At 43.2% G+C, this 27,706-nt stretch overlaps 1 long non-coding RNA gene across 1 annotated transcript; it reads left to right on the top strand.

Annotated features, from left to right (window-relative positions):
* On the top strand, positions 1 to 27,230 carry LOC137320477 (uncharacterized). The gene is made up of 3 exons (XR_010962542.1): positions 1 to 44; positions 24,455 to 24,722; positions 25,302 to 27,230. It is a non-coding gene; the product is annotated as an uncharacterized lncRNA (long non-coding RNA).
* Positions 27,231 to 27,706: the final 476 nt, after the last annotated feature.

Here is a 27,706-nt window from a genome sequence, read left to right on the forward strand (position 1 = left end):
GTAAGGATCAGTGAAGACAGTTCCTTAATTTACAGATAATTAAGGTAAGAACTACACTACTTCGAACTTTTTTTTTGCCTAATAAAGCCTGTTGATTTGTTTTTCACATGTTCTGGACACAAGGCTTGTGTGTGCCTGGGACATCTGTGGAAAATGAGGGAACCATTACAAAAAGTTCAATAATTTAATTGTTGCAATTCAACAGCAGGAAACTGTTCTCAGTGTAGACATTTAAAAATATAAATATGCATTTTCATGCGTGCACATATTTATATATGTGTGTGTAAATAATATTCTGACACATATAATGTTGGTGATCGTTTTGGAGGTTAATAAAAATGCTCCAGTATAGATTTCAGGATAATATATGGCTCATGTTATAAAGTCACAATAATTACATGAATATTTTAAGGATGGTATACAGATGCAGACAATCTATAAATAATCACATATCGTTACCATGTGCTTTCTCAGCTACATGTCTTTTTTTCTTTGTCCATTGATATATCTCAGGAGTTTACATGGCTTCCAGTTGGGTTGGGGAGTGTATGTACTGTGATGCACAAGGAATCACAAAATTTATGGGACAGGCTGGATGGACCAGCATTTCTCTTCCCGTCCATCATTTTAGAATCATAGAATCATAGAAAGGTTACAGCACGGAAGGAGGCCATTTGGCCCATCGAGTCCGCGCCAGCTCTATGCAAGACCAATCCAGCTAGTCCCACTCCCCTGCCCTTTCCCCATAGCCCTGAAAATGTTTTCCTTTCAAGTACTTATCCAGTTCCCTTTTGAAGGCCATGATTGAATCTGCCCCCACCACCACCTCGGGCTGGGCATTCCAGATCCTAACCACTCGCTGTGTAAGAAAGTTTTTCCTCATGTCACCTTTGTTTCTTTTGCCAATCAGCTTAAATCTATCTCCTCTGGTTCTTGACCCTTCTGCCATTGGGAACAGTTTCTCTCTAACTACTCTGTCTAGACCCTTTATGATTTTGATCTATCAAGCCTCCTTGCAGCCCTCTCTGTTCCAAGGAGAACAACCCCAGCTTCTCCAGTCTATCCACTTAATTAAAGTCCCACATCCCTGGAATCATTCTATAAATCTCCTCTGCACCCTCTCTAAGGCCTTCACATTTTTCCTAAAGTGCGGTGCCCAGAACTGGACACAATACTCCAGTTGTGGCCGAAACAGTGTTTTATAAAGGCTCATCATGACTTCCATACTTTTGAACTCTATACCTCTATTTATAAAGCCCAGGATCCCGTATGCTTTTTTAACCGCTTTCTCAACCTGCCCTGCTACCTTCAACGATTTGTGCACATATACCCCCAGATCTCTGTGTTCCTGTACCCCTTTCAGAGTTGTGCCCTTTAGTTTATATTGCCTCTCCTCGTTTTTCCTACCAAAATGTATCACTTCGCATTTTTCTGTGTTAAATTCCATCTGCCACGTGTCCGCCCATGCCACCAGCCTGTTTATATCCTCTTGAAGTCTATCACTGTTCTCCTCACTGTTTACTACCCTTCCAAGTTTTGTGTCATCTACAAATTTTGAAATTGTGCCCTGTACACCCAAGTCCAAGTCATTAATATATATCAAGAAAAACAGTGGTCCCAGCACTGACCCCAGAGGAATACCACTCTACACCTCCCTCCAGTCCGAAAAACAACCAGTCACCATTACTCTCTGTTTCCTGTCACTTAGCCAATTCTGTATCCATGTTGCTACTTCCCCCTTTATTCCATGGGCTGCAATCTTGATGATAAGCCTACAGTGTGGCACTTTATCAAACATCTTTTGAAAGTCCATATATACCACATCAACTACTTTGCCCTCATCTACCTTCTCTGATACCTCATCAAAAAACTCTATCAAGTTAACAAATCAGTGCTGACTTTATCTAATCAATCCACACTCATCCAAGTGACTATTAATTCTGTCCCGGATTATCGTTTCTAAAGGTTTCCCCACCACTGAGGTTAAACTGACTGGCTGGTAGTTGCTGGGTTTATCCTTACACTGTTTTTTGAACAAGAGTGTAACATTTCAATTCTCTAGTCCTCTGGCACCACCCCTGTATCTAAAGATGTTTGAAAGATTATGGCCAGTACCTCCGCAATTTCCACCCTTACTTCCCTCAGCAACCTAGGATGCATCCCATCCGGACCGGATGACTTATCTACTTTAAGTACAGCTAGCCTTTCAAGTATCTCTTCTTTATCAATTTTTAGCCAATACAGTATCTCAACAGTATCTTCCTTTACTGAGACTCTGGCAGCATCTTCTTCTTTGGTAAAGACAGTTGCAAAGTACTCATTTAGTACCTCGGCCATGCCCTCTGCCTCCATGAGTAGATATCCTTTATGGTCCCTAATCGGCCCCACCCGTCCTCTTACTACCCATTTACTGTTCACATGCCTGTAGAAGACTTTTGGATTCCCTTTTATGTTGGCCGCCAGTCTATTCTCATACTCTCTCTTTGCCCCTCTTATTTCCTTTTTCACTTCTCCTCTGAGCTTTCTTTCTTCTGCCTGGTTCTCACTTGTGTTATCAACCTGACATCTGTCATATGCCCCTTTTTTCCATTTCATCTTACTCACTATCTCTTTTATCATCCAGGGAGCTCTGGCTTTAGTTGCCCTACCTTTCTGCCTTGTGGGAATGTGCCTAGACTGTACCCGAACCATCTCCTCCTTAAAGGCCACCCACTATTCAATTACAGTTTTGCCTGCCAATCTTTGATTCCAATTTACCCAGGCCAGATCTGTTCTTATCCCATTGAAATCGGCCCTCCTCCAAATGAACATTTTTTGTATGTTTGCATCAACGTTTGTTGCAATTGTGGGATTGGAGTATCCATTTTGAAAAATAAATAAGCTAGCAATTGCAATAATGCCTTAAGTAACATAATTCACTTGGAGAAACATTCATAACCAATTGGCTGTAACTTGGTGCCGCCCTAAGATATGCTTAATGTTACCCCTCCCATGACATCACTTAAAGGTACAATGTGCAGGGTTCATTTTAAAAATGATTAGCAAATCGCTCAAAAGTAAGCAGTGTTCGATCGCCATTCTGCACTTAGTTTGCTCATCACACCCTGAACATGGGTAGGGGCACTAAATTCACCTGGGCAAATCTTGGCTAGGAAGGAGGAAAATCAACCAGGCTTGTTGCATCTGATTGTAATGGAAACAACATATGCGGATGTTGGCTGAGAACAGAATCATGTTCAGCCATAATGTCTCCCTTTGTTAAATAACCTTTTGACAATCACTGTCTCAGTTCAAACTTAGTATTATAGGGCTGATGGTGCTCATGGGACCATCCCACTACACAGATCAGCGACTTCATAAGAGGAGGGGAGAGAGTTGAAGCGGGGAGGAAGGTAGTAACAGTGTTACTCCTCAGACCCTCAAAGTAAAGATTTAGTGGTAAATATTCTGCTTCTGTAGTCTCAGCAGAAATGGACATAAAATCACAGGCTAGTGGTGTGCACTTTTGTGATATGTTCTTTAGGCATGTGTTAGGAGTGCAGAAGCAGAATATTTGCCCTTAAAGATACTATGGGAGCTCTCTGTGCTACAGGAATCAGCCAACTTCTCAACCTATGGGCCTGTAAAACATTATCATTTAGCACTCACAGTTTATTTTTTTTTAAACTGTACAGAATGTTTTAATAACGTTGAAATATTTTAAATGTTTCCTGATGCAGCTTTTAATTTTTTTTCAGGCAAATTGTTAAAATATTTGTTGAAGTATATTCTAACTTCAACTGTATTTAAACAGATTCACAATGTAATAACAGAATTTATAAAAAAAACTCATTGTTGAACAGTCAATTTAATTTATCCCTTTTACCATCCTGGAAACAATAGCACAGTTCTAAGATCTGGGTTGTCATTTTTTAAAGTTTACTTCATATATACTAATAGGTCCCCATGACACTCTCTCGCCTCTTTGCACCTCAGTCGTCTCCTTTTGGACTGTTCCCATGGAAATACTACCTGCATAATGTATACAAAATGGACCGGTCCTGAACTGCAGCTCTTGCTTACAGTCAGTTTTCGACATGCAAAATCCCTGAGCTGGGATACAAGCTGAGCCATCGTGAAAACTCATGTTACATACCTGCTCCCACGAAAAGGTTACAGAGTGGGCAATGGTAGGATTCAAAACCACAACCTGAAAGGGAAAAGCTGCAGGTGTATGCAGTAACCCAGCTCTGCTCCCAGCAGCATGAATAATAAAGATGGCAGCTGAGGTCAAATAGTAGTTTTGTTTTTATACACAAGGAAAAAGCTGGGTATTGAATTCTAATGTAGAATGGAAAAGGAAGCAGATCCTGACGGTACACATTCAGACATATTGCTAGTTGCTTTTCTGTTCAATACTTTTTTATGTAAAGTGTACCACATGGATCATGGTATCAAATGATATTTATACAACTGGAACTGCATAACACAGAAGCTATGAAGTCGCATGATTTTTTTAAGTGTTGTACAATACCTTCTATTGTGCTACTTAGGCAATAGCTTGCCGAATAAAATTTCTTTAAAAAAATGTTTAACAAGAGAGAAATATAGGGGGCTAAATTGGGTGTAGGCGCTACACGGACTCCTAAGCCCCAAAAATGGCGTCTGAAATGTGCACGTACAGTTCTGGCATGACATGTGCAGGACGCCATCTTGGTAAAGGTGTCTGCACATGTGCAGTTAATGAACGTTGGCAGCATGTAAAGTAGGGAGATTATGATGTAGATCATTGTGCAACGTTGACTTAAAGGGACCGCTGCTATATTAGAACTTAATGCTCCAGTCAACGCACTGTTTTAACCTCGTACAGCTGAACAGGTCTTAAACGGCATGGAGGACCCGCCACCAGTGCTATTTAAAGGGATCATGCAGGAGTTACACATTAGTTGCTGGGTTATTGCTTCTGGCTGCTGATACATTTGTACCTGTTTATGGAGGTCTCCTATACTTGAATACTAGGACTAGGGGGCAAAGCCTAAAAATTAGAGCTGGGACTTTCAGGAGTGAAGTTAGGAAACACTTCTTCACGCAAAGGGTGGTAGAAATTTGGAACTCTCTTCTGCAAACAGCAGTTGATGCGAGCTCAATTGTTAATTCTAAATCTGAGATTGATAGATTTTTGTTAACCAAAGGTATTAAGGGATATGGGGCTAAGGCAGGTATATGGAGTTAGATCACAGATCAGCCATGATCTCATTGAATGGCGGAAGAGACTAGCGGAGCTGAATGGCCTACTCCTGTACTTATCTTCCTTTGTTCCTATAATAAAGTTTCAATACTCTACAGGGAATGGGCTGGCTAGCTAACAGGCAACAGCAAGGGTACTGGCGAAGTGGCAGGGGTGGGACAGGAATGCTGTCATCCCAAGAGAGGACAGCAGGTTCATGCTCCATGGAGCACTGCCATTTGTGGCCTCCTGTTATACGCCACCTTCTCCTGCAAGAAAGTGGGAAGTGTGTCAGTGAGTATCCTGCAAGATGTTTGGGTGATGTGGCTGTCATGGTTGAATAGCTAGCAGTGTGTGTGACCTGTGAGCTGTGGGTGTGCAGCTTGCAACAGTGGTAATGTGTAAGGATGAGATGAAGCATCTGATAGGAAGTGTTGAGTACTGATTGAAAGAGTTTGTTGGTAAGTGGGTGACGAGGGGTCTAGTCCGTGAAGCATTGGATGTGATACGATATGCCACTTGACAGTTGAACTCACGCACCTTGACCACTCGTGTCAAATCATTGCACTTCTTCCTGCACTGCATCCATGTTCGTGGTGCTGTGCTCCTGGCATTGACCTTATCCGCTACTGCCTCCCACTGCCTCAGAAGCATATGTCTGGAAGGCTTCTTGCCTCCTGCAGATATAGGATATCCTTCCTTCTGTCCACCTCTTACACCAAGGCCTCTAGTGCACCATCAGAGAACCTTGGTGCACAGTCTCTTGCAGGCCCGGTACAAACCCAGATCGGCAGATTGGTGGGGTCTGGCATGCAGGTTGGAGGATGTGGGATGTAGTTGTGAACAACCTTTATTCAATATTTTAAAATAAATCAACAGTTTTTAAACATAAGGATGGGACCTGCATCTGTGATTTACATGTGCGATTTCTGATCTCCGTTTGGACCTGTATCTTATATTTTGAAAATATAAGTGTCCCACAAACTTTGAGCAGCCAAGATGTTGCTCATTAAAAGTTCCAGAGTTCCCATCATCACCATGCCTCACTATATTACAGCACAGATTCACTTCACCATTGACTTCCACCACTTCCTGCAGCCACAGTGCACCTCTCCTTCAAGAGGTCCAGGCTGCCTTTAAGTGGTGCTAGCCATCGCGATATCTGGGCCTCCTGCTGGTGTGTGCAGCCACTCATCAGCGCAGGCACAGGTAGCGCAGGCTGCACGCGATCCCAGCGCCTGTTTTTGGGAGTTAACCAATTTAACCACCATAGATTGAAGGTAAATTATTTTGGGGTATGTTTTCTATTCAAATATTCTACACCCCATAGACTTTCCTTCTCCTTCAAATCTTCTTATGTTATGAGTACTTATTTATAACTAATATTAGAAGAAATAGGCAAACATTATCTGCCCAGTTAGAGACTTAAGGGGGTAATTTTGACTCTGTGTGCTGGTGTGAAAAGGTGATAGTGAATCAGCAAACCTATTTTACAACTCTCCCGATAAACGGGCTGCTGATTCGCTTTAACCTGTTTTACGCTATTTCACAAAGTCAAAATTACTCCGTTATATTTTTAATCTTTTTTTCCTTCCCTGTGAAGATTCTCCAATTTTTGTCTTGTCTCTTTGCATTACTTTATTGACATCAGCACTGAGGGTCGTCAATCATTGGCTTCATTGGAAATCACATAGACTGGGATCCAAGCTTCATACCAGCAGAGTATCAGACCTGTACTGCTGCAAATATCAGTTCAGATGATAATGGATTTGAGTGTGAGGCTGATAATGTGGTGGCGGGTGCCAGTTCTTTGTGAGGTGAGGCTGAGCCAGTGCACGGCTTCTTAATTAAATTAATGTAAGGAATCTCACAACACCAGGTTATAGTCCAACAGTTTTATTTGAAAATCACATGCTTTCGGAGGCTTTCCCCTTCGTCAGGTGAGTGTCGAGATTCATTGAAAATTACCGCATATATAGTCATAGAACAATGCCTGGTGATTACAGATAATCTTTCCAACTGCCCGTTATCAAGGCCATCAAATTAATTGAATAGTGTTCAGACAGAGAAACCTTAGATACCCCAGACAACTGAATATACAAACGGCCAGAACCAAAGAAACCGAACAAACCTCTCTTTCTTTGGTTCTGGCCGTTTGTATATTCAGTTGTCTTGGGTATCTAAGGTTCTCTGTCTGAACACTATTCAATTAATTTGATGGCCTTGATAACGGGCAGTTGGAAAGATTATCTGTAATCACCAGGCATTGTTCTATGACTATATATGCGGTAATTTTCAATGAATCTCGACACTCACCTGACGAAGGAGTAAGCCTCCGAAAGCTTGTGATTTTCAAATGAAACTGTTGGACTATAACCTGGTGTTATAAGATTCCTTACATTTGTACACCCCAGTCCATCACCGGCATCTCCACATCATAATTAAATTAAGAAACCTTTGTATAATGTGACTGACTGGCACTGGGACTCAATAAAAAAAGTTGTGGCTCGATGACCCTTAACCTTCCTTATAGTGCCAGTGCTAGCTCACAACTATACCCTGCTTTTTCTCTGTACTCCTTAATATTTTTCTTAAGGTGTTCGTCTTCTTCCATTTTAAATTTTGGCTTCAGTAGCTACTTGAAATAATGTATTCTGTGTTCTGATGAACCTTAGCATGAACAAATTTGTTCTAACCTCCCCCTTTATTCTACCAGTACTGATCATAGGCTTATGCCTTCGTGTCACTGATTTGCTTATTCCTGGAAATAATTTTTCATTTCCTTTCTTTTTCCCATTCTTTATTTCCTTTCAATCTCAGGCTCTAATTCTCAAAAAGTCAACACATCCCTTCAAATTTAAATGTGGGATGACAAGCTGCGCAGCTTGTAGGAGCACCAATGCACTGCGCTGTGGAGTGGCTGACCTCAGGCTTGAGGCCTTGGTTCTTTACACAGTGATTTCCCAAACTTGTTATGCAGCCAGAGGGGACCAGAACAGAGATAAGGGGTTTCTCTAAAGGGGAGGGAGAAATCAAAGGGCCTCACAATGTGCATCATGGTGTGTTGAGCCCTCAACATGAACCATGGGGCCATGGGCCCAATCCAGCCTGCGAGTTGACATATAGCATCCTTTGCATGTTGTCACATAAAATCTATATATTTAGGAAGTGGAAGCCCTTTCTGTTGAAGTTGAGAGGATTGACTATAGAAGCTCACAAAACATTATGGATGCCATCTATTGCATCCTGGATGTTGGGAGACCCAGCAACCCCGTAGAACTGGATAGATCTATCTTGCTGCTCCCTTGCTGTAATACCAAACTAGGATGAATGCCCCAGCACTCCTAAAAATAGGATCAGTCAACTAATGAATAAATGGCTGTGTTGCACCCTGGCTCATATTACAGAGATCCCCCATGGCTGCCTGGAATGACCCAGTGCCATAAAAGTTGAGTGCAGTCATCACCTTCATAGTCCCAGAGAGAACAGTGCAGGTAAATGACCATGACTGCAGATCCTCATGCAGTATTTGACACAGCTCTTCTATTACATCTTTTATGAACTGCACTCTTCTAATTCACATCTCCTCACTAAAGTCCTTAAAGGAACCATGTTGCCTGTATATTCTTTGGAGGGAGGATAATATCTGGTGGGGTGCATCTCCCTCAATGCTGCTTGACTCTCCTTTTCTCCACGCTCTCTTGCTCTTTCTCCTCCTCCGCCATGATAACGACATACAAAGGTACCCCCACATGGAATCATACCGGCTCCTGAGAAGCCCTCACTATGGTGAGGGGGGTTGAGGGGTGGGAGGGTCAAAACCTCCCTGTGGTCTTACATATCCACAGATAGTCTAGGTTGAATGCAAAAATTAAAAAAAAACGCTCCAAAATGTTGCTCCCAGCTGTAGTAATCATTTCAAATTTTCAGACGTCTGCAGGCTCATAAACTCATCCCTTCCGCTTGTCTGCGTTTTATCCAGGCATGAGTCCTAATATATGTTAATTAGGTGGCTCAGGACTCAGCAAATGGATTCTGGGAAAGGCCATAAAGTGATTGGAAATTCGGGAAGATCAATTTTGAGGTGGATATGGTCCAATTCGCTGTCCTGAAAAAGATGCCCATTCTTACGCTAAAGACATACTGAAAACAGTATAGAATTTAACGGCCTTTTTATTTCAGAGGAAACTTCCTAACAGTTTTGGAAAAATATTGAAAGAAATAATATGGATCTAAATTAAATGACATTGAAATCAAATTTGTATGGTGATAAGAATGTAATCTCACGGCTGAACAGGAATCTCTGGAACACAAATAGTAACCTGTGGATTCTGCCCAATGTGCATGCTTTGAAAAACCTGCAGAACCAATAATGTTGTAGATCCCTACACTTCATGATGTTATTTACTGCAAAGGTCCAGGTTAGATAGTGGTCTGGATCTATCCCTAATGATCCCAGCAGTCATGTGAAAGTCTGAACACAATACTTGACATACTGGTGCCAGAACAGTACCACATCGGGACAAGTCTGAACATAAATAGCTGCATGAAGGGGAGAGGGTTTTTTAAAAAGTTGTTCTGACAATGGGTTCAAATTAGACTGTAATCAGTTTGAATAGAACCATATTGCAATGCCAAGACTACATGTGCATCTAACCAAAATCTTTCCTGCCATTCCAGTACGGTTAATGCAGCAAGTAGCTGGTAATTTGCATGATCCAAGCAGAAAGATTTACTCTTACTGTTGGACTGAGTAATAAGATGCAGTAGTACTTCTGTGCATTGCTTAATGCTGACTGAATTCTGTCTGGCAGAACAACTAAACCAAAGCACAGACCCAGACAGCAGAATTAGCAAGGCTTTAAAGAACATGTATTAAATATTTATCCCCATCAGCATGCAGACAGTTTCTCAAAGTAAAATGAGAACAGTATGGATTACGCTCTGTGTAGCATTTATGTCAGAATGCCTTTGTCACCTGATATGCTCATACAGTCTAACATGTCTGCTATTGGATATCGACAGTATAATATGGCACACTTTCAGTTAGACAAGGTTTGGTGAGTAGGTAATTCAATTTTTCAAGTAAAGTTTTAGTTACAAAACATACTACGGATGGAAATGTTAAACTGGTTATTCTTGAGGTGATTGCACAATGATGATATCATAACAATTAAGTGTTGATTTGACATTGTCTATTGTTGATTGATGATGAAGTGCAGTTAATACAAATGCAACCTTGATACTAAATGCTCCATTTTGTATTCAAGTGCAACATTTTATATTTTGATTCAGGTTTCCCTCTTGGCTGGATGCTAGTAGGTTTTTTTTGGTGGTAAATTAGCTGTCAATCTGTTCAAGCAATCCCAAGCACTAATGCATTCAATACAGCAGTAAATCTATCCATGGCAAATTTAGACAACAGGCTGAATCCATATCACAGTGATACAAATTAATCAGCTGAATAAGCTGGACATTAGTGAAAATAACACAACTATTTCCTATGAAAACTGTTGTAACAGCTTTAAGCCTGATTTGAATTTTTTAACTTCTATTTTGCACTGTTAGAAGCAGCATGTAAGAGATTAACACCCAAGGTCACACAAAGCATCCTGAAAGCAGGAAGCCATCAGCTCCAAACAGAGGAGTTGTCTGGGAATGAACTCCACAAGGTGTGAATTTGTTATGGCCTATACAATGCTTGTTTGAAGTATTAATTAGGTAATCAACATGTTACTTGCAATCACAAACATTTTATGCTACTGTCAAAGATTATCAACTTTGTATCATTCTGTTCAATTCACCAGCATGGTATATAATCGGGCTGAGAGAAGCTAGGAGAAGCCTCATTCTTCACTAAAACATTTGAAGCAATTGATAGGCCCCAGTCTGAAATAACGAGTTTGATTGATAATTGTTTCTGAGACTTTTTGAGAAGGGAACAAGACATATTTTTTTGGCACCATCTATGATGGGCAGCATGGGGTCAGAGGCCACTTCTTCTACGAAATATATTGGCAGTCAACCGTCAGGTTCAATCAGTGAACAGTCAATGTTATAATCTCACAACCACTAGCTGCAACCCTGAGTGTTTTAAGGCTGATTTAAACTCTGAGTGAGTTTTGGGCGGGTGGGGTGGTGGGGTGAATTAGAAATTCACCCACTGCATCAGAAAAGAGGCGCGGGCTATTTTAACTTCTGGGCCTCATTAACATGTTGCCAGTCCACTTCCTGCCCGGAACTGATGGGAAATGGGCGGGAAGCGGCTGCCAGCCTCTGGAAAATCGTCTGGTCCTTGGCCACCCACTAGCTCTCAGGCAAATGCGGGGAAGGGAATTTTGGGGGTCTTGTGGCTGGGAAAGGATGGAGTCCAGAGCAGGAGAGGCCTAAGCTTTCTTGTCAGACCTCACAAAGGAAAGTGTGAAACTTACCTTTTGTTGCCTCTTCTTCTTCCCGCCTGGCTTCACCTAGCAGGTGGCTTCTCCACGCAGGCTGGTGTTAAAATTGCAGTAGGGGCCCAATGACATCTACTGGTCCAGAAGCCTGAGTGAAAATCACGGTCAGTGGGATCTGGGTGGCTTTCTGGCAGATAAATAACCCAAAGTATTTTACCTGCCCACCCACTCGGTTTATACTGTGCCAGCCTAGCCAATGAGTAAGGCAAGATTAAATTTACAGAAAGTGGACATCTATATAAGTTTTATATTTAGAGGGGAAGCAAGTGGTGTCTTTGTTAATTTTGCATATTTGAGGAGCATATAAATAAATATTTCACTGGGTTATACTATTTACTGTTCACTCATCTATTGTATGCACATAAAGCCACTCGTTATCCAAAGCCTGCACCTTGATTTGGTAAGAGCGTTTATCGAGTTCACTGGTTGGAGAGGAAAATCATGTGGTGGCATGTGATTCATTCCAGTAGCTGCTGAAGAGCAATACATTATTATTTACTCAGATATTGGGTACAACTTTTATTTGACTCCACTCACTTCCTCCAAATAAAAGGTGTCGCTATAGGATCCTGTATGGGTCCTAGCTATACCTGCCTTTTTGTAGGATACATGGAACATTCTTTGTTCGAGTCCTACTCAGGTCCTCTCTCCCACTACTTTTTCCGGTACATTGATGACTGCATCAGTGCCGCTTCCTGCTCTTACCCCGAACTGGAAAATTTCATCAACTTTGCTTTCAATTTCCACCCCCCCCCCCCCCCCCCCACCTTGCCTTCACACGGTCCATCTCCGACTCTTCCCTTCCTCGACTTCTCTATCTTCATTTCTGGAGATAGGCTGTCCACCAACTCCCACACCTACATTGATTACACTTCCTCCCACCCCACTTCCTGTAAGATAAGATCATGGTTGATCTTTGGCCTCAACTCCACTTTCCCGCCCGATCCCCATATCCCTTGATTCCCCTTGAGTCCAAAAATCTATCTCAGTCTTGAATATACTCAATCCGGCGGAGGGTTTCTATTCAGGAGAGCCCTTCTCCGCAAAGATGCAGTAAACATCCCCCTTACCAAATGGTCTTAAAATTTTCGGGCACCCAGTTCATGACTGAGGCCTGGACCTCCAGGAGGGTCTAACTGGTGTTGGTCAGCAGGCTAGTATACCTACTTTTATGTGGCAAGCCAATCTGCCAGTAGATTACCAGACTGGGAATAAAGAATATCCCATCCAGTGTGTCGCCCCCTCTGATATGGGAGACCATGTTTTGGCGGCAGTGGCCCAGATTATTTTGTGGGCCCCGGAGGAACACTCAAAATGATTCGACACTTACCTTTGGTGGGCCTCTTCAATTCCATCACCGTAGGAATTGGTCGAATTGTGCACGGCGCAGGCTCTGACTTAAAATGGTAATCAGGGCCTTATTCACATTATAGGATCCTGATTTCCATATTAAAAGGGACCTATCGCTTGAAACAGGCGGGCATTTTGGACACCTGGTGGTAAGATTCTTCCAAAATGGAGCCAGTCGCATCGCCCATTTTGACGCTGTGACTGCCAGGCAAAGGCAGTGAAAATCAACCCCCTTCAGTCTTACTTCAAATGTGTGAGACCTATTGGATCCACCTCATTCTGAAATTAAATACATCTGTTTTTGTAATCGATACATACAAGTAGGGATTTGAATCAAATTGATCTTCTTGAAATAATGCTCTTTTTAACCAATATTGAACTTCCTAAATGAAGCTGATTTTTATCATGCTAGACTCAACCTACCAATAAACAATCAATCAATAAACTGTCAGGCTATAAGGAGATCTACTGGTATCCTAATGATCTGACAGTAGATATTGCTTGTTACTTAGCTAATGATGCCATGAAAGTTCTTGTATTATCGCGAACACAAGAGAGACTGAGGCAGATAAAGAGAAGGCAGAGGCAGGGAAGAAAGAAGGGCGGAACGATGAGTTACGGCCAAAAAAAGCAACAGCTAGGAGAAATAGAAACAAAAAAATTGAGAAGAACAACAAAATTGAAACAGAGAATGGTAAAGAAAATCAATATTTTTGCATTTGCAATAGCACACTGAGAAAAGTAGGGCTACAGTCTAATTTTTCCTAAACTCCATCAGTGTTCGCATTCTTGTGTATTCAGTAAAGTGTACAGGCAGACCAACCCCACAATACAGGGAGAAAAAGGTAAGGGAGTCTGATAATGATATTTTTTAAAAATTCATTCTCGGGATATGGGCGTCGCTAGCGAGGCCAGCAATAGCCAAGTGGGATAAGGGTGAGGCTACAGTTTCTGTGTGAGGGTGAAATGTTGGCCTATTAATCAGTGTCTCATCACTGCCAACTTTGTGGGACAACATGAATGTGCTTTCTGGATTCTGGATCGTCTAAGCGTTTTGGAGTGGGAAGAGGGAGGGGTATGTGTTCAAACCTCTTGCTGTATAGCGGATAAAAGTGAAGAGAATGCATCCATATGTTCCGTGGTGGTCTGGGGAGCTCAGTGCACCTAACTGGATCGTGAGAATTAGTCTTTTGCTTTATGAAGTTTTTGAGGCTGCAACCTTAAGATTCAAATACTAATTCATTCGGATTTCTCTGATAACAATTTTCTGAACTACGTGCAGTCACTTAGCGGTTAAAACCTGGGGAAATGGTAATCTTTGAACCTTTATAAAACACTAGTTCGGCCACCATTGGAGTTTTGTGTCCAGTTCTGGGCATTGCTCTTCAGGAAAGATGTGAAGGCCTTAGTGAGGGTGCAGAAGAGATTTACTAGAATGGTTCCAGGGATGAGGGACTTCAGTTAAGTGGATAGACTGGAGAAGCTGGAGTTGTTGTCCTTGGAACAGAGAAGGTTGCGAGGAGATTTGATAGAGGTATTCAAAATCATGAAGGGTCTAGACAAAGTAGATAGAGAGAAACTGTTTCCATTGGCGGAAGGGTCAAGAACCAGAGGGCATAGATTTAAGGCGATTGGCAAAAGAACCAAAGGTGACATGCGAAAAACTTTTTTACCCAGCAAGTGGTTAGGATCTGGAATGCACTGCCTGAGGGGGTGGTGGAGGCAGATTCAATCCTGGCCTTCAAAAGGGAACTGGATAAGTAGGGAAAAAATTGCAGGGCTACAGGGATAGGGAGGAGGAGTGGGACTAGCTGGATTGCTCTTGCATAGAGCTGGTGTGGACTTGATGGGCCGAATAGCCTCCTTCTGTGCTGTAACCTTTTTATGATTCTATGATCTACAAAAAAACTCCACTGAAATCTGGGGGAATTTTAATCAAATCTACAGAAAGCAGCAGAAAATTCTCAACAACAGAACCCAATAAACACACATTCCGTTTTAAAGAAAGTACAGTAACATAATGCAGATATTCAGTCTTGGCTAATTTTTAAAAAATTAAATGTTACAATTAGATGAATTCTCTGAAAGTAAAAATATCGATTTCTATGAGCCACAAAAAAATCCTGCCTGCAATTCCTTTTGACCCTGGTTATAACCTTTCTGTATATAGTTCCATAATAAATTATACCATGGGCTCAATTTTAGGGGCAAATTGCAGGTGCATTGGGGCCGGGAGGCTCTGAAAATTGCGGAAATCCCGTTCGGGTTCGGAGCCCGGCTCCAACCCGCCGACTTCCGAGTTTCCCAAGGATGCACCTGTGTGCGCTCAGGCAACCCGAAACCGGAAGTCCCGCTGGCTTATGACAGTTAAAGAGCCAAATGTACCTCATTGAGGTTCTTAAGGCACTTGTGACAGATTAAGTGATTGTAACTATTTTTAACTTACCTGGGCAGCTTGCTCACCGCTTCTGAATCACGTCTGGTGAAACCAAACGTGAAGGGCCGGATCAAGGTAAAAGAAACAAAATAAATTACATCAAAAACCATAGAAGGAAGTTAAAACACCAAATCAACCTACCTTTCCACCCTGCTCCGATGTCCGATGTCTCCCTCTCTGATGTCCCCCTCGTCACTCCCCGATGTCCTTTAGATCTTCCCCTCTTCACCCCCCGATGTGCCCCTCTTCACCCCCCGATGTGCCCTTCTTCACCCCCCGATGTCCTCCCAATCTTCCACTCTCCCACCCCGATCTTCCACTCTCCCCCCCCCGATCTTCCACTCTCCCCCCCCCGATCTTCCACTCTCCCCCCCCCGATCTTCCACTCTCCCCCACCCCGATCTTCCACTCCCTCCCCCCCCATCTTCCACTCTCTCCCCCCCCCGATCTTCCACTCTCCCCCCCCCGATCTTCCACTCCCTCCCCCCCCCCGATCTTCCACTCTCTCTCCCCCCCTGATCTTCCACTCTCCCCCACCCTGATCTTCCACTCTCTCTCCCCCACCCTGATCTTCCACTCTCTCTCCCCCACCCTGATCTTCCACTCTCTCTCCCCCACCCTGATCTTCCACTCTCTCTCCCCCACCCTGATCTTCCACTCTCTCCCCCCACCGATCTTCCACTCTCTCCCCCCCGATCTTCCACTCTCTCCCCCGATCTTCCACTCTCCCCCCCCGATCTTCCAATCCCTCCCCCCCCGATCTTCCACTCTCTCCCCCCCCCGATCTTCCACTCTCTCTCCCCCCCGATCTTCCACTCTCTCTTCCCCCCGATCTTCCACTCTCTCCCCCCCGATCTTCCACTCTCCCCCCCGATCTTCCACTCCCCCCCCCCCGATCTTCCACTCTCTCCCCCCCGATCTTCCACTCTCTCTCCCCCCCCGATCTTCCACTCTCCCCCCCACCGATCTTCCACTCCCTCCCCCCCCGATCTTCCACTCTCTCTCCCCCCCCCCGATCTTCCACTCCCTCCCCCGCCGATCTTCCACTCTCTCCCCCCCGATCTTCCACTCTCTCCCCCCCCCCCCCCCGATCTTCCATTCCAGCGCTGGATGACGTCTCGCCTCCCCCCTTGCGTTGCCTGTCAATCAGGCTGGCTGCCGGGCGTGAAATCCGGAGAACACGTTAATTATCAGCAATCACCATGCAATCGCGTTGGAAACGGTAAGTTTTGTTTATGCGGGTATGCCATGCGCACCTTCACCACCCCTCCCCCCCCCGCCCTTGCTGCCAACCCGCCACCATTGCAAAATCAAGCCCAATGTCAAAGTACCATGGGGCTGGCTATCAATAGTACTCATCCTACTGACCATCTCCCCACTTACACACACCGTGCCATGCAGTAGCAGGACTCTCTCATCACCCTCCCAATGATTTCCTCATCTCCGCCATGCTATCACGGTAAAGCACCGAGCAAAGGTGAGGTGCTTTCCCTCAAGAAAGGGCACAAATTAGGAATGATGCCAAACGAATCTACACTTGTGCAGCTCCTAACAACCAGTTGCACAGAATAATTGGCAGAGATCTAGAGGCAGGTTTCTTTTCTCTGTGGCAATGAGGAAGGAACTTAAAAAAGGGGAGTAAATGATTGAAGATTGAAGAGGGGAAAACCCTAACTGGTTCCAGAAAATCCACAGCATCTAGAGGATAATATACATTCCACTTACACAACATGTCACATGTGGAACAGATATGAAGACGGAAACCCTGTCTTCCACAAACCTCTCTAACTGTAGCTTGCAATGGAGAAACGCCTTTAGAAAATTCTCTCATAATTATAAGATGAAATTTTGAAGTCACTTTATTCCTGATGTAAGATGTATGTGAATTAAAATAAGGCGGGTTTTTGGGATCAGCTCCACATTCAGTTACGAAACCAGCTGAGATAAGGCAGCTTCAGGCTTCAATGGGGCACAGGTGAAATGGCTGTGACTGAACCTGGACTATCAAAAACTGCCACTGTAAGTGGTTTGCCTTGGTGGTTCAAATCACCCCCCCCCCACACACACACCCCCCGACACAGTTCGAGACGATGGGAATTACAGTGAACAGAATTGACTCATGGACAAGTTTTATCGGTCTCAATCGTACAGTGTTTATTAATTGTAAACAATTTTACAACACCAAGTTATAGTCCAGCAATTTTATTTTAAATTCACAAGCTTTCGGAGGCTACCTCCTTCCTCAGGTGAACGATGTGGATATTAAGGTTAACACACACGATGTGGATATTAAGGTTAACACACACCGCCATCTTCAATATGTCAAAAAAAAACGGTCGCGTAAGACAATACAGTCACTACCCAGAGTAGGGTATACGCTTTACCCCACCCGCAGAACCTTCCACTAAACCCCTATGGCATGGTTGGGAACACACGACACCACTTCACACAATACCGGTGGTCTTAAGGATGTGGACTTGGACAATGCTCATCCCAATTATCCCTTGACTTTCTCGCTGCTTCCACTTGTAGAAAACGTATCTCCTGGTTCCGTACCACCGACGCGGTATTCAAGTCTCAGTTTGAGGTTCGTCCATACAGTTGAAGAGTGAGGCTCTGCCTCTCGTGGTGGTTTCCTCTCTTCGCCCCAGGCGGAGTGCTTGGTTCTTGTTGTGAAGATGAGGACGAGCGAAGACGAGAGCAGGCGAGGATGCAAGAGAGAGAAAAGTCCCAAAACTGCCTCCTCTTATACCCCCCAAAGTTCCAAACTTCTTTGCGCCAAAAAAATGAAATGTTCCTTTTCCTGCGGTGCTGTTTTCACAGCCTCTGTTTTTGTGTAGTCAGTAATCTTACAGTGATGTCCTTTTGCTTCCAACCAGTCGGGGATTTTGATGGCCCCCCTTTGTTTGGTTTCCCGCCCTTCGGGGTTACCTCATCTAGGCAATGGTGGTAATGGCTAATAGTGAGTTTCACTTCGCACCTGGTCCTGGGTTAAGTGGTTTAATATTGATTAACAATGGTGTCTCCATCTCCTGCCAATTACCGTATGCATTGCCCTTCCTGGCTCATTGTGTTCCCAGAGAAACTCTGTCCGCTCAGACATTTCCCTTAATTGGCTTAGGGGTCTGGTCGGAATCCCTTGTCCATTACACACACCTGGGCCACACCCACTTTTCAACGGGCTGCTGTTTTTTTCAGCAGAAAAATCTTAAAACACAAAAGTCCACAAAATGTCTGTTTGTAAATCCCTGGGGCCTGCGCAAAAAAACAATATCTTTGTTGATTTCAAAATTTCTGGGTTGAAATTGCAACAACAACTTGCATTAATTCAGCACATTTAAAATTCAAAATGTCCCACAAAACTATATAGAGTCCACTGTGTGATATTGGCAATAAAAGCCTTGATATGCTTGTATGAAATTCCAGTCTGGTATTTTAACAAAGCCATTGACCTGTTTATTTTTAAAACGTTTAAGCCTTCATTAAAATAGCAGACATAGAATTTCATCTGAACACATCAGGGCTGATTCTTCAATCAGGCACTACCATGCAGAGTAACATGACATGGAGTGTAAAGTTGGGAAATTGCAGGCCCCCAGTCTCTGACTTTCCATTCACTTGAATGGGGAATCATGGGCTGGAGTCCACAATTTCCTGACCTGCGTTTTTGCAAGCACCACTCCCCAATGGGAGTGCCCGGTCATGGAATTAGCCCTATTATTTGTTACTAATGTTGCACAGCACAATTTCAACTTTCTTTTCTTTCCTCTCCTGAAGATAATGATTTGTCTGGGGTAGAGTTCCATGGATGCCAACAGCCCTCTAATACCTTGCCCACATGCCCATTTTTCATGTGTGAATGTCAGCAGGCTATTCAATCTTAGGGGGCAGCACAGACATCCATACATGTCGAATTTCCTTTTGTGGTTAGTGATCAGTGCAGGAGCCCTGGCTCCCTTGTCCAGCTGTGCTGAGGACAATTGTAACACCCGCATTACTGCCCCAACTGAAATCAGAGGGTCGATTTTAACCGTTCCCACTGGCAGAGAAACGGGTCGGCCACCCGTTTTACACCTCACCTGGTGGGAACAGTTAAATTTGATCCCTAGCTAACCTGGAACTGAACCTAAGGCCATTCTAGACTGCTTGATTCAAAAATATTTATGAGTGGATTTACTTAGCCAAAAGTCCATTCATTTCTTTGCTGATACAAGATTGGATTCTGCCTCTGCCCTTGTTCTGTGCCTGGCATTCAGTTATGTCTGAGCTCCTATTCAGTTATGCTGTGGAGGAGGCTTATTATAGCAAGACCCAAAACACTGCAGGGGGTCAGGAGGAAGATTTTAGAAAACACCAGAGACAGAGATGTCAAAGAGGTCAGGACCAGAAGCTGGAGCAAGTAAAGAGAAAGATGCTTCAAAGAAAGTATTTAATAGGTGGTGGTAAGTTTGATTATCTGATGACGGGACAGTCTGGTGAGCGGCGACAGAGAGATTGTGTGTTGTGGTCTGTAATTGTTAGCACGTGGGCAGTCATGCTGTGGCTTAAACTGTGAGGATGAGCAATGCCGGCTGGAAAATAAATCACCAGTCATAAATGTGCTGTAGGAGAAGATACATTGTAGGGCTCTTGAAAGGATTTTCATAAGAATAGCAGTTTACTAAACCTTTGCTTCCATGTCTCCTTCTTCTGCTGCTTCTCCCTTCCTTGCCGAGCAGCACATCAGGCAACCCAGCTTTTACATCTAGCAGATTGTGCTCCCGATTGTTTCCATAACAAAATCCATTTTTAGGTGGACAGATTGTGAGCAGAACTTGCAACCCCCTACCAGGAGGACTGGCTAGCCGTGATCGGCGGTGGGGCAGGGTGGAGGAATCTCCACTGCCCTTCCATTGGACATCAGTACCCCGCTGGATGTCAACCCAGAAGAGGTCAGAGCTCTGATCTCCTGCTCGCTGGGGCTCTTGCTTCCATGAAGTGCTTAATGCTGACATGGATGCAGATTTAAGCTTTCTCTGCTCTGCTCTGTCCCAATGTTGTGCCTTAATCTCAATCACCCTTGAAGAACACCCTTGCTGCGTCAGTGTAAAATGCCGCCCCTCTAAGTGAGACTGTCAATTTGTGCTGAATTTTGCGTAACTGTGCTGTGGACTCATTGCAGGTCATTTTAACTTTGGCGATGGCATAAAATGGACGATATTGCATGGGCCACCCAATATACACCCCCGCCCAATCTTCCTTACAAATTGATGTCAATGGAAAGAAAAATCGGGCAGGATGTATAATGGGTGGACGATCTGATATCGCCCGTTTTACGCTATCACTGAAAGTTAAAGTACCCCCATTCTTTCAAGAATTTGGGTTGAACCTGTAGGACCCTATAAGATTGCAGAGAGAGAAAACTTTTATCTCATCTATTTGGGCTGCATCTGAATCTAATCTCAGAAGTGAAACAACAAAATACTAAGCCCCTACCAGGTAAATTAATTAAGTATTAAAAACTGACATAAAAATACTCTAAGCATTCCATAAGAGATGGGCAAAATAATTTTCTATCCCCTATTAGCTAAAGAAAATACAATGCAAATACACAGATTCCATATTAATGAACCATTTTGCAGACTAGGAAAGATTTTATCAAGTTAAACAGCAATAGAAATTTAAATGATAACAGAAATATGTTGTCAGGAATTTCTGGCTTACAAAATCAGAAATTCCTGTTTACAAACAACTGCTATCTTGAAATATAAAAGATGGTGCCAAAAGTTTTACTATGTTCCAGTTCTACAATAGTATTGGCTTCAGCCAGGTTCAAAAGTGTTCACTTCATTTAGACATTTAGACTTACCGTGTTTATTCTCATCTGCAAAATTGCCATGTTTATTTGGGTGAATGAAAGCGTATACAAGGTCAGACAGTTACATAGTCCTGATAATGTGCATAAACACTTTTAACTTTTAAATAGTTTTTTATAAAAAGCACCCTTATTACAAACGGCAGATTTGAATGTGTTACCCTGTTTGACCGAAAGAACAGTTGTTCAATTTTTAAATGTAACTTTAAAAATTGATTTCAGCTATGGAGCTCCATTAGTGTAAAGAATACATGAGCTGATTACGTTTTAAAATCTAAATGCACTTGAGTTACGGTTCTGCAGCTCACATCTGCTGACTCAAGAGACTGAATGCGGGGAGCTGTTTTTCTAGAATTGTGTGTGGTCAGCGGGGTGTGGCCCTTAGTTAGCCTGGTTGCTGCCACTTGTTGCTTCCTACTTCAATAAATCTGTCACTTTCTGTTCTACTTCAAGTCTCCTGTATATAGAGGTTTGCAACAATGAGCAGAATGAGCAGTATCCTGTATTCCATTGAGATTCAATTGTATGTTTTGTAGTAAAATGCCAATAGCTTTGAATGACTTGGTACAGATGCATTTTTGAGGTATGTACATTTTCACGCTTACTTGGACTCCCCTCCCACAATTTGCCATGCTACATTAAATTTGTGGTGCACCAGTCAGGAAGGGGCTTGTGCAGTATTAATGCATTGGCAACAGAAATCTGACACAATCTTAGTTAACCTCACCCTTCTTGACCTTATTGAAGTATGAAACCTTCCTTTGAATGTAACACAAGTGAGGCACAGCCAATGCATTTCATTTTAAAGTGGTGTTGTTTCTTTATATTTTAAAATTATCCAACTCAGAGAGGAAATGGCTTCCATATTTCTAATCTGCCAATGGGTTCATTCTTTCTTTGACAATCCTGCTAAAATTCTGCTGTGCTGGGGGTGAAAGTGCACCAGAGACTCATTTATCACTAGCTCTTTCATATTTCAGCATGAATAAAATTGCTCTTTCACAACACTTTAAAAAATACGCCCGACTGTTAAAAAAAGATTCTCTCCAAATTTAGGCCGGGAAATTGTTCCAGAACTTTCTAGACTCATCATGAGAGGGAATATGATCCTGTCTTCCTGCCATAATTACCCACTATCACTTTGGCTCCAATTTTTTGCCAAGTTCAAAACCATGCAGAGAATAGAATAGGGACAGAGAATGAGATCATGCCTGTGTTTGATGTTTCTTTTCTTAATGATGAAAATGCATTGGAAATTTAATGATGCCTTCAACTAACAACAACAACAACTTGCATTTCTTTGGCACCTTTAATGTAGTAAAACGTCCCAAGGCGCTTCATAGGACCATTGTCAAACAAAATTTGACACCAAGTCCTATAGAGAGATATTAGGACAGGTGAGCTAAAGCTCGGTCAAAAAGGTAGGTTTTGAGGAGGAGTGAGAGGTAGAGAGGTAGAGAGGTAGAGAGGTTTAGGGAGGGAATTCCGGAGCTTAGGGCCTAGGCAGCTGAAGGCACGACCGCCAATGATGGAGCAATTAAAATCAGGGATGCGCAAGAGGCAAGATTTGGAGGAGCGCAGGGATCTCGGAGGGTTGTAGGGCTGGAGGAGGTTACAGAGATAGGGAGGGGTGAGGCCATGGAGGGATTTGAAAACAAGGATGAGAATTTTAAAATTGAGGCATTGCTGGACCAGGAGCCAATGTAGGTCAGCGAGCACAGGGATATGGGTGAAGTGGACTTGGTGAGAATTAGGATATGGGCAGCAGTGGAATAAAACTTAATGCCTCCGTATAAGCGGAAAAAGTGGAAAAAATGGACCTACATTTTAAAAATCAGAGTTTTTGGTCTAACATTGCCTCAAAATGAGTTACACTTCTGTTGTCCCTTTAATACAATTGAGCATGCTGGTGGCCTGCGTTTGCTATGTTTGTTCATTTGCATTCCCATTGGTGCAGACATTGGTGTAAAACCCATGCAATATGGCTGTAAGCAGCTGGACTACCTGGAAAGTTCTGTGCAACATTTAAAGAAACAGTTTGACCTGCACTCTTCAGCAGCAGACTGATGGACAAACAGGTACATCAAGTTACATCGAAACTACAGCACAGAAACAGGCCATTCGGCCCAACTGGTCAATGCGGGCATCTATGCTCCGCACAAGCCTCCTCCCTCCCTACTTCGTCTATTCCTTTCTCCCTCATGTGCTTATCTAGCTTCCCCTTAACTGCACCTATGCTATTTGCCTCAGCTACTCGTTGTGGTAGTGCATTACACATTCTTACCACTCTTTGGGTAAAGAAGTTTCTCCTGAACTTCCTGTTTGATTTATTAGCGACTATTTTATATTTATGACCTCTGTTTTGGACTCGCCACATAGGACATTGGAACATAGGAACAGGAGTAGGCCATTCAGCCCCTCGTGCCTGCTCCGCCATTTGATAAGATCATGGCTGATCTGTGATCTAACTCCATATACCTGCCTTTGGCCCATATCCCTTAATACCTTTGGTTGCCAAAAAGCTATCTATCTCAGATTTAAATTTAGCAATTGAGCTAGTATCAATTGCCACAAGTGGAAACATTTTCTCTACATCTACCCTGTAAAACCCTATCATTATCTTAAAGACCTCTATCAGGTCACCCCTCAGCCTTCTCTTTTCTGGAGAAAAGAGCCCCAGCCTGTTCAGCCTTTCCTGATAAGGATATCCTCTCAGTTCTGGTATCATCCTTATGAATCTTTTTTACACCCTTTCCAATGCCTCTATATCCTATCTATAATATGAAGACTGGAACTGTGCACAAGTATGGTCTAACTAAGGTTCTATACAAACTTAACATAACTTCTTTGCTTTTCAATTCTATCCCTCTAGAAATGAACCTCAGTGCTTGATTTGCCTTTTTTATGGCCTTATTAACCTGCGTCACGACTTTCAGTGATTTGTGTATCTGTACCCCGAGATCACTTTGCTTTTCTATCCCGTTTAGACTCTTATTATCCAAGCAGTATGTGGCCTCCTTATTCTTCCTACCACCTCACACTTATCTGTATTGAAATTCATTTTTCAATTATATGTCCATTCTGCAAGTTTATTAATGTCCTCTCAAATAACTTCAATGAATGTCAGCAATATTTTTAATATGATTGTACAGAAATATGAACACTCAAGGACCAAGTGGACCCAAAGGCAAAGGGCATGGCATCAAGTCAGAGAAGGAGAATGCACAACTTCCCTCATTCAGACCTCGAAACCTTCCTGGAGGGCATTGAAGGCAGGACGGCCAGACTCTGGGTTATGGGTCCCACACAGAAATATTACTCATGCTACCCGGAGAGCTGGTACTGAGTGCCAACTCCCTCATCCCCAGGATTTCAGAACACTGTCGCAAGCAATTCTAAATCCTCAGCAGGGCCGGCAAGGTAACACACTGCATATCTACCCTGTAAAACCCTTCTCTTTTTTCTTGGCCCATCATGGATACCAACACACTCTTCACCCTCTTAAAGCAACACTTGCACAACTAACCCTTCATAATATTATCTGCTTAAGGGGGGTTGTAACTCAGTATCCTGTCCTATTGCTACCCAACTCCCCTCATAGTAACTACTTGCATACACAACCATTAAACCCCTTTGTCCACTTTAATATCTTCACATCTTTTACTTCAGCTCTCCCATGCCAATTGGCACACAATCCTCAGCTGTTAGTCATACCCTCATTTACTGTATCGTCTTGCAGGGGGGGCTTCCTCGACCTTAAGTACTTCACCCCCTTCAAGAAGAAGACCATGGAGCTTGTGGTGAGGCACAGCTCTTGCTATGGGAGATGGCGAGGTAGGTGGCATATTGCCAGCACCAGGTTACTGACTTGAGTACCTACACTGGCTCTGGCTTCCCATGAAGCACCACACATCCACACTTTCCGCTCCCTTCTCTGTCTCCTTAATCCCAAGGGGGTGATACTCACCCATTCTTGGTGTCTATTCTTCTTTCCTGCAGATCCACCACAGCAATGAGCGACACAGGGGGAGGAAGATGATGATGATAAAGAAGAGGATGATAAAAACCAAGCCACCCAGGAGTCACAGCTGTATGACACTGTCGTCTCTCAGGATAGCAGCACATATGCCAAGCCTTAAGATGTCTCCCTCATGGCATTACACCAGTGGAACTTGGAAGGTGACACCAAGCTGCCAAGAAGCAAGCTGACAGGACACCTCAGTCCCATAAGCCTCTGTGCAGCATGGGCAGCCAATCACCTCCTCCAATCCTGGCCTTCAGGTGGCACCTAGATGAAGCACGACAACAGGTTAAAAAAAGGCACATGTAGGCTCAGGGAACGCATGATGTGAAGAATGTGTAGGTTGATTGTGTACACTTTGGAATTCACTGTAATAAAATGTGCATTGACATGGTGCTTTGTTATTGATGGAGGTTAGAGTCATAAAGGAAAGGGTGTAATTCTTTAGTGTTCATATCTTAACTGAGGTGTTGATCATTGGTATAGTCTTAGAGGGACAAAAAGTGCTGATGTGTTGCCATGTGAGAGAATGGTACTCGTTTGAGGGAAAGTCCTTTTATTTGAAAGTGGGGGAGAAAGAGGTAACAATGTGATGTTAAAGATAGACTTTGTTTTACACAAGAGAAAACTTCAGTAATGACATGTGCTGCGAATCCTCTTGCAGTAAATGCTGCCCGAGTCTCTTTTGCTTGATCCCGTGGTGCTGCTCCCCTTCCATAATAATGCCATACAAGGGAATGCCCATAGGAAATGCCATACCTGCTCCTGAGAAGCCCCTGACTATGGGTAAGGGGTAGGGGGTCTGAAAATCTGCTGGTGGTCTGACCCTGTGTGAAGCGTTAGAAGCAAGTGCAGGTGCCTGTAGGCAGAATGGCAAATAGAAACCATTTAAAAAGTGTTTTTCCAGCTGGAGAAATCTGTATTTGAAAATATTCAGATTCTTCTGTGTCAGGAACTCCTGGCAGCTGCTGTGCCTCATATAACTCAGTATAACTTACCCCGAGTACATTAGCAGTACAAACCCAGGAAACTCAAAGCTGCCATGCCATTGACTCTCACTTTGACATATGCAAATGAGGCCATTGATAATGGTGGGCAGATCACAGGAAGGCTCAAAAAGCACACGGTTAACTCAGGGGTTGGGGGAGGGGAGTGTTTTAAAGGCAGAAATTGAGTGGAAATGGCTTCCATCCAAATTTCCTTGTTAAGAAAATCTCCTGCGCCATTCCTGCGGGGTAACTACACTAAAAAGGTCAAGAAAATTCACCCCCACGTTGTCTGGTTTACATTTTAGAAACTTCTGGACAGCTTATTCAAAAGCTAGACTGGTTAGCGAGCGACAAGTGTCATGCTGCCTCTCTCCTCTATGTTGGGCAACATAACACTTAATAAAATTGCAGTATTCCACTCCCTTGGGTCTTTTATCTTATATCAATGGGGGTGAATTTCCTCGGGGCTTCTCCCTTACTGCCATTGTAACTTTGGCAGAAACCCTGTTTATACATGTAGACAGGGTTTCTGTCGAACCTCCGCCAAAGTTATGGCGGCAGAGCAGGAGAAACCAATGTCTTTCACAGAATCACCCCTAATGTCTTTCACAGAATCACCCCTAATGTCTTTCACAGAATCACCCCTAATGTCTTTCACAGAATCACCCCTAATGTCTTTCACAGAATCACCCCTAATGTCTTTCACAGAATCTTAGAATTTCGGTACATAATTAAATAGATGTCCCTTTTGTTCTCTACCCCCCTTCCTTCAAGAAATGTATGGTTTTACAGATTATTTAGTAGTAGTACCTGATGATGGGTCAGAGAAATGAACTTAATAATTCTACAGTTATTGTCTCATTTCTGTAATATTGGAACATTTCGTAAACATGGCCATAAAAGGTGTATGGAAAAGAGACAAGTGGCTTTTGTGTTGTTTTGTATTCTGATACCAACATACATTAAGTTTATCCTTCCCAGGTCTTTTCCAGCTCATATCGCAGCAACATCTTTTTTTAATAAAACATTACAGTTAATACAAATTTACTAGTACGTTTGGGGTTCCTAACCTCCATTGATGAAGAGTAGTTTCAAAGAATTCCTTGCAATATATGCCTCCAAGGCATCAGCCATATGGATCCATGCAGATGGGAAGGGAGTGGGGGTGAGGAGGGGAGGGGAACGGGGGAAGAATCTGAGAAAGAGCTCAAAAATAGATGCAGTCCTTCAACACATCAATCTGCATTTTGAACATATCAATCTGCATTCTGTGAGCCAAGAAGGCAGATCTTTTTGCATTCTTGTTTACAATTTGGAAACTATTTCAATTAATTCAAAATTGTTTTCCCCTGTGAGCAATTTGCTACTGGTACAGTCCAATATAATGTATAAGG

The sequence above is a fragment of the Heptranchias perlo genome, chromosome 4 (genome assembly GCF_035084215.1).
Source record: "Heptranchias perlo isolate sHepPer1 chromosome 4, sHepPer1.hap1, whole genome shotgun sequence".
In the NCBI taxonomy this organism is placed as follows: Eukaryota; Metazoa; Chordata; class Chondrichthyes; order Hexanchiformes; family Hexanchidae; genus Heptranchias; species Heptranchias perlo.